This window comes from Octodon degus, unplaced genomic scaffold, assembly GCF_000260255.1.
Source record: "Octodon degus isolate 3935 unplaced genomic scaffold, OctDeg1.0 scaffold00054, whole genome shotgun sequence".
In the NCBI taxonomy this organism is placed as follows: Eukaryota; Metazoa; Chordata; class Mammalia; order Rodentia; family Octodontidae; genus Octodon; species Octodon degus.
This window is the reverse complement of record NW_004524630.1, coordinates 10,442,348-10,450,012: the sequence shown is the minus strand read 5'-3', so window position 1 is coordinate 10,450,012 and position 7,665 is coordinate 10,442,348.

Below are 7,665 nucleotides of genomic sequence, written 5' to 3'. Positions count from 1 at the left end.
TCCTCTGTCCTCCTTCCTTTTTATTTTATTTTATTATTTATTTCTTCTGTGCCAAGGCTAGATCCCAGAGTTCTGTGAATGCTAGGCAAGTGCTCTGCCACTTGACTACACCCATAGCCACTGATACTGCTAATTTCAGGGACAGCTACAATGTCTCCATGGGGCACCTGTCATCAGTAATAATATCCTGCAGGGAATTTCCAGCATCTTCCACAGATTCTCCTCCAGGGGTAAACATCCTCTGTGGGGAGCTGACTTCATCATTCTCAGAGTGACTTTATGGGGCTGGAATGTGAGCTGACTCTTTACCATTCCTGCCCTCCCTGTCCTGTCTTCCTCCAGGGTTCCCTTCCCTTCTCCATCACAAGTCCATTTCCTTTATCTCTTTTCATTGCTTTTTAGTAGAAGTCATGTTTATTTTTCTTAAGAATTCCTTATATAATTCTAGGAGTTAAAAAAAATACATTCTTAGTGAAGGGAATTAAGGAAATACATTGATATTTTTTCTACATAAAGATGCTTCATCAACTGAATGGGATAGCTACGCCCTGGTTTTAGACAGGCACTTTTGTAGACGCCTTTGCGGTTTGCTGTGGCAGCGCCTCGTGGATGCTTCCGAGGTGGTGCTGGGGGACGCGCTCAGGAGTGAGGCCCGCATCTGCCTTCTCAAGGCTCTGTCAGTTCAGATAAAATGCACAGTCCTGGTCCTGGATTCCAAATCTTCAAAGCCAGAGTGTCAGGTTACGTTTTATAAGTAGAAGACTCAGATTCGAAGGATTTACAGAGATAATCTAGCCTTAAGTCAGAGACCCTTGGAAAGGTACTTCTGATATTTATGTGCTTCATTTTCACAGGCGCGTTCTCCTGCCACTCCTTTTGTAGGTCAGGGCTGCAGTCCTTGAGGGTCACCCTTCCCACTGCAAAGCCAGCCTGGTTTCTGGCAGCTTCATCAGCCCCTGTCTGACAGGCTGTCCCACCCTGCAGGGCTGGTTTCTGGGCTCATGTGCGCCTGCTCAGCTCTTCTGTCTGGAGTCCTATTGGCAGGGATTTGGGGACAGCTTGAAGGACAGGGTAATGTTTATTTCCACCTGTGGAAACCTGCCCAGGGTGCTTCCTCACGGCAGGGCTTGCTGAACAATCCCCTGGAACCCTTCTCCTCATTTTGTGAAGCAGTTTGCCCATCAGGGTGACTTTCCTGGGACTAACACGCGGCCTTCTGGCCACCAAAGGGAGAGGAGTGAGTGGCAGCAGGCTCCCCAGGCAGGTCCCTTATTTATTTTGAGGAGTTCTCATTTTCAGTCCAACCTCTAGCTTATTTCCTTCTACTTGAATTCCTTGACCCTCCTGATAGTGTTCTGGCCTACCATTCAGTTCCTCAGGCAGTTTCCAGAACCCTGCTTCAGAAGGAAAGATACCAAGATACCTCGCTGACCTGCTGGGGCAGGAGCCTGCGCTGCAGGGGGTGTGGGGACAGCGCAGGAAGCTTGCTGCTGCCTCTCTAGGGACATGCAGAGGACCAGCACAGCGGGCTGTGGTTCTCTCCCACTTACGTCACTTGGCACTTTGTATGACAGAGGCGCACAGCCCCTACCCAGCCCAGGGGCTCTCGGGCAGCTGCGGAGGACACTGGGTGCTCGACTTAAGCTTCGGTGTCACTGTACTTCCCCCTTCCTACCCTGCCGCCGCCGCCGCCAACTTGCCACTCTCATTAGGGAAATGACTTGTTTTCTTTTGCATTCCACTGGCCTCCCCTTCTCTCCTAGTCCACTGCAGACCGCGGAGGAAATCTGCGGTGCTAGCTTCGGGCAGATGGAGTAGAGGGCTGCGAGGGGTAGAAAAGCCGAGGGAGTAAATAAGTGTCAACGAGCTCATTGTCTGCGCTCCACCTGTTGTTATTCTGGTCCCAATCAACCTGCTCGCCAGGCTGGAGCCAGCGGCCATCTGGAAACACTGCTCTGTTTATAAACTTGGCATGAAGCAGCACTCCCGGGCCCTGACCTCCCACACGAATCTGGAAACAATTAGAGCAAGATGATAGGCAGGCAGGGAACGCTCCAGGGAGGGAGGAAAGGGGAGGCGGCCTGGAGCCTGCAGGGGAGGGGGCTGGCGGGTGCAGGCTCAGAGAGCTGGGAGGACCAGGTTCCAGGGGCCTGGGGAGCAGGGGGGGGGGCTGCAACTGCGGGAGGGGTGCGTGCAGGAGAATGTGGGAGCAGGGCACCCAGGGAGGGGCAGAAAGGGGGCGTTAGAGGGACCGGAAGGCCTGGGTGTGGATTGGCTAGTGTAGGTGCGGGTAGGGGTGAGGATGTAGGGTTTGGGTAGGGGAAGGCTGGGACTCTGGGAAGGAGTGAGGATCTGGGGGTTCCAGGCAGGTCCCGGGCCTGTTGGAGTCAGGAGTGGCCAGCCTGCCTGGGGTGGGCCCAGGAGAGGCTCAGCTGTTTGCTTAAGACAGTTCCATAGCTGCACAGCCACACTGTCCCAAGCCCCAGCCTCACAGGGTGACTTTCCGGTTTCAGGGACCTCTCACAAGAGCAACAGACTAGGGGGGCAAAGAACCAACCCCCACCCCCGCGGAGCAGTGGGCAGTGAGTGGCTCCGCTTGTGAATGGGAGGCCTTTCACACCCTGGAGCAGAGCCGACTCTAAGTGATGTTGCTACTTCCCGAAACACATTGTTTTGGACAGCATTTTTTGTAACCCAAGGAAGCATAAGCGTGTTTCTTTTTGTTCCAGAAATCTAAGTGCTCTAAGACCATAGGGGACATTGTTTTGGTTGCAGACTGCGTGAGCCAGTCTGTGGGGACAGACAAGTGTCTTCTTTTATGCTTGGTGGTGGTCGTGGCGGGTGATTCCGGCTTGGTCCAGAGTTCTGAGTATCCATGAGATGCAGGAGTGGCTTCTTCTTTTCCTTGAAAAAGAATTTCTATTTCCCTCTTTTTGCCCCTGTAGTTTTGAAATGTGATTCCTGACTCCTAGTAGATGGTTTTCATGCTCAGCTGGACTTGTAACTTCTGAACTATTAATCTGTAGGAGTTGCTGGCAAACCGATAATTGGCATCAATTAGCAAGCTCCTGTTGGCCAAGGGAAGTTTACATTGTGTGGAGCTCCTCAGCTCCTGGGGCCTCAGGGAGAGCGGGGCCACAGGAAAGGCAGCTCCTCTCTTGGCCTCGAGATGCCCAGAATTCCTGGTCTCAGCCTGAAGCCTTGGCGCCTGTGCATCTGCTTAGGCATCTAGAAAGTGATCCGTAGGAAGTGAAATCGTGAACCCCTTTACACATCCTGTACCCTTTGCCTGTGTGGCCCACCACTGCGTCCCTTCCCAGCACCTTACTCCAGGCATTGACTTTGCTTTTGTACACTTCCTGTTTCTGATATACAGGGGACTGAACTCAGGATCTTGCACTTGCCAGGCAGGCATTTATACCACTGAGCTATTTCTCCAGTCTGCAAATGGGGTCATTTGGAGTAAATTGAATATTCTGTTTATTTAACCCTTGTAAACCAATCTCCTTTGTCTCTGTGAACCCACCAGGCAGCTAGGGACCTGCGTTCCTTCTATAGTTAATAACGTTTTATGTTTTTCTCTGTGTTTGCAAATTTATTTACAGTTAGACCCATTTGCTTTTGCAAACTTCACCCAAGTTAAAAAAAAACAAAACCCTACAGTGTGCAGCCAAATTATAATCTTCAGAGTAGAAATTGTAGATCAAAAATTCATTTTGTCATTTTGTCCCAAGAGATGACATTTGGAGCCCACAGAGAGGGAGAGGGGCTGCGAGCCATGCCCAAGGCAATAGATTTCCACTTTAGCAATATTTATTTCATCTTATGTTTAGAAAGCACCTCAAAAACAAAAAAGCCAAAAACTTATTCTTTTAAAACATTAAGAACAGGGCCAGCCAAATAGCTCAGCAGATTATTTATTTATTTATTTTTATTAATTTTATTGAGAAACAAATAGCAATGAGACAACTTCAAAGCTGATTAATAGGACAGTTTCAATAATTAATACATTGTACACTGTTATCTTCTTAGTGATTATCCATAGTACAAGAAGCAGACAGGATATCCTGTCCAAACACTGTTAGTACAAATCTTTCTTCTCATTGAATTAAGTGAAAGTAGCTGTATATCTATCCTAACTATTCTGTATATACAGTTACAAAATGGTCCTTCCTTTGTATCCCCGTTTTTTGTTTAGTCCTGTCAGGGATGGGTATTCCATTGCCTTCTAAATATTGCAGGTGCATGAATTCAGCAAAACAATCCAACACAGCCCAGCAGTCCACAAGAGTAGTGGGGTATCCGCAGGACTGGCAGTGTCAGAAGTTGTTGACTTGAGCCTTTTACAGCTCAGCATATTAATATGGCTTTACTTTATATACCTCATTTTTATACTTTTCTGCTGGATGGTTAAAACCAAGATAAAACAAGACCTATATAACAAGAAGTGTTACTTTTGTATCTGATAAGGTCAGTCAAGTACCCTCAGGATTTATCCTGTAGCCCTGTACTGAAGTTTGCACATCCTTTGTCACTGTCAGCCATGTAGATGAGTCACAGCCATTGCTTGACCAATTTGCTTTCTGTGAAAGCCTGAGAGAATGTTTTCTCTCCATGTGACTCTCCTTAGGCACACTCTACATTATCGATCACTTTCCTCTGTGGCCCCATAATCTCCATGATCAGAAAATTTGGGATACTACTGAGTTACATGATGTTACAGTATAGGTTCTCCTATGTCCTGAGTCTTCACTGACCTTGAAAGGCTAGGGCCAAAATGTTGGCTATCCTTGCAGCCCTTCTATTTCGCTAATTTTTGGTCTGCAAACTTAGGTTGTTAACCCTCCAGAAGAGAAGCTTATTATTACCCTACAACTTAGAACTTAAAAAACTCAGCAGATTAAAGCACCTGCTTAGGTAGACACAAGGGCTTGGAGTTTGATTCCTGGGCCTGCTGTGCCAACCCTGCCCCTGGGGCGGGCTGAGGCAGTGATTGAGACTGGGCGTGGTGTTGTGGGCCTGTAATCCTAGAACTTGGGAGGCTGTAAACAGGAGGATCACTATGAGTCCAATCTACCCAGTGAGACCCTGTAGACCCTGTTCTAAAATACAAGAAAACAAAACAAAACTGCCACTAAGAACATACGGGGCTGAAGCAAGAGCTCAGTAGAAAAAGTGCTTGCCTGGCAAGCACAAGGGCAAGGCAAGTTCAGTCCCTGGTTCTGGAAAAAAAACAAGAACAAAAACAAAAACCAAAAAAACTTGGAATGTGGATAAATCTGGAAATAAAGAAGCTGAACTGCCGAGAGCAGCCACCATCCGGACACTTCTCATTACCCAGAAATCAGTAATGGTCCCTTTCATTCCTTCAGGCCTTCTTGGAGTCCTTATAAAAGCTGGTGACATTTCTGTAAAGTGTTTTCTTCCTGAGAGAGTAAACTCAAATCTTCAGCATCCTGCAACTCTCTGGTCCTGGGAACAACTTGTTTGGGTTGGGCTGTTTTAGTGAGTGGCGAGGCAGGGTCTCTGGGCCCCTGGGGTCCCCTGGAAGCAGCATCTATCCAACTAGCACATCTTAATTATCTTCTTGGGCGTTCTTAAGGACTCCACCCACCCTTCTTCATTTGAGACAGCTCTCTTTCTTTCTTTTTTTTTTTTTTTTGCGGTACTGGGGATTGAACTCAGGACCTTGAGCTTGCCAGGCAAGTGCTTATTTTACTGAGCTATCTCCCCAGCCCTTGAAACAGTTTTCATTTTCAAAGTATCACTTTCTTCTCTCTTTAGTGACCCCTGGAATGTCCCTGTCTGGAAGGACCCACCTGCTACTCGCTCTCTCCTCTGTGCGTAGCTGCCTGCTACCTGTGGGCTTTGCTCTGATTTGATGGGAAAGAAAGCAGTCTTTGGGTCTCTACCCACACAACAAAATGAAAGGTTACAAACTAATACTTCAAAACAAAACCAGCCCAGACATACTCCAGAGAACTGTTTTTTCCTATTTGGTCGCTTCTTGAAATTTCATTTTTCCAACATGTATTCTTACAATAGGATTTTGCTTAAATGTTTGAAACAAGGAAGACGTAAAAATGCATGTCTTTGCAGCTTTCTCATCTGGAAGTCAGCTAGGAGTCAACAGTTTGATGAAAGGAAGGGTAACAGCTTTCATTTTTTTCCTGGGGAATGGACCTGCGGAGAGAAGCAGCTTTGATGTCGCCTCTCTTCCAAGAATGCTGGGTGTGTAGTGTAGATTAATATGCAGAAAGTTTGAAGCTTGAGCTCCCATCTGAAGACTGGACAATATTTTATTTCTTCTCTGATCCTGCTTTCCTGGAGATCCTGGTGGGGAGAAAAGTCAGGCAGAGTTTCAGCCTCATGGTGTGTTCCTATACAGACTCCCTCGGCTGGTTCGTTAATTCTTAGAGCGTGTGGCAGAGTGTGACTTTTTGTTTTTATTTCTGTTTTCATGACACACGGTCTCTATGTGATGCAGCTGGCCTCAGACTCCTGAGCTCAAGTGATCCTCCCCTCTGTCTTCTGCCGTCTGGAGAGTGAGAACCACAGGCTTGACGTACTATGCCGGGCTATGGAAGATTACTTTTTAAAGGCAACTATAGGATTAAGATGTCTCTGGGTTATTTCTAATGATTGCACTCCTCTCTTTCAGAGGAGTGAGTCCTTGCTTCCAGGCCTCTGTAGGGTGCGAGGTTAGATTGGTTCACAGAAGGGTGGAATGTCCCTTATCTACAGATAAGAGGCCGCAAGCTGGGCTTTGACCAAATGGGCTGGGAGATTCCCATGTGTGGGGATTATCTAGTCTACTTAAAACTTGCATGTGGTAATACAGATGTTTGTATTCATGGGACTTATTAGGGTTATTGTAATAAATGTTCGGTAAAAACTGGGTGCAGTAGTACAGTCTGTAATGTTAGTATTGAGAAAGGCTGAGACAGAAGTACAAAATCACATCTTACTGGGACAATTTAACGAGTGAAGTGAAATGAAATAAAATAGGCCTCAGGATATAGGTCGGTGGCAGAGTACCCCTGCGTTTGATCTCCAGTGCTAGGAAAATTTGTTTTAAAAAAGCTCAGTAAACATTTTGTGCCTGTGATAGAGCTTTGTCTGCTTTTCAGGATAGTGTATTTAATGTCTGCCTTGTACATCACCACACTAGCTTACTGGCCGATCACAAGTAAGCACCCACTAAATGTAAGCCAAGTGAGTAAATGGCAAGAGACATTTATTTTCTTTGAGAAATGGGGAAATCATTTACAGCAAAAGTTCACAGAGAAAGTCTGTGACTTCTCTAGAAGGATGCTGCTTTCTAACAATAATCTTTCTGTCTCCTACCCATCTCTACTAATTTTGATATGTAAATTTATTATTATTACTGTTATTATCATCAGAAACCACATTAGTACTACTAGGAGTAGTAATAGGTGTAAGGGTTTTGTTGTAATTGGGGTAATAGTGCCAAAGGAATTTCCGAGTCTTCTTCACCACTATACTATAAACTTCACAGGAGGTAGGTGGGCACCTACTGAACAACAAAGACATTTCTTAGTTTTGAAATTCAAAAATTCTTGTTGGAAACTTAGTATGTCTGAAAGCACAGCTCTCCAGAGAGAGAGGGACAGAGAGAGAGAGAGAGAGAGAGAGAGAGAGAGA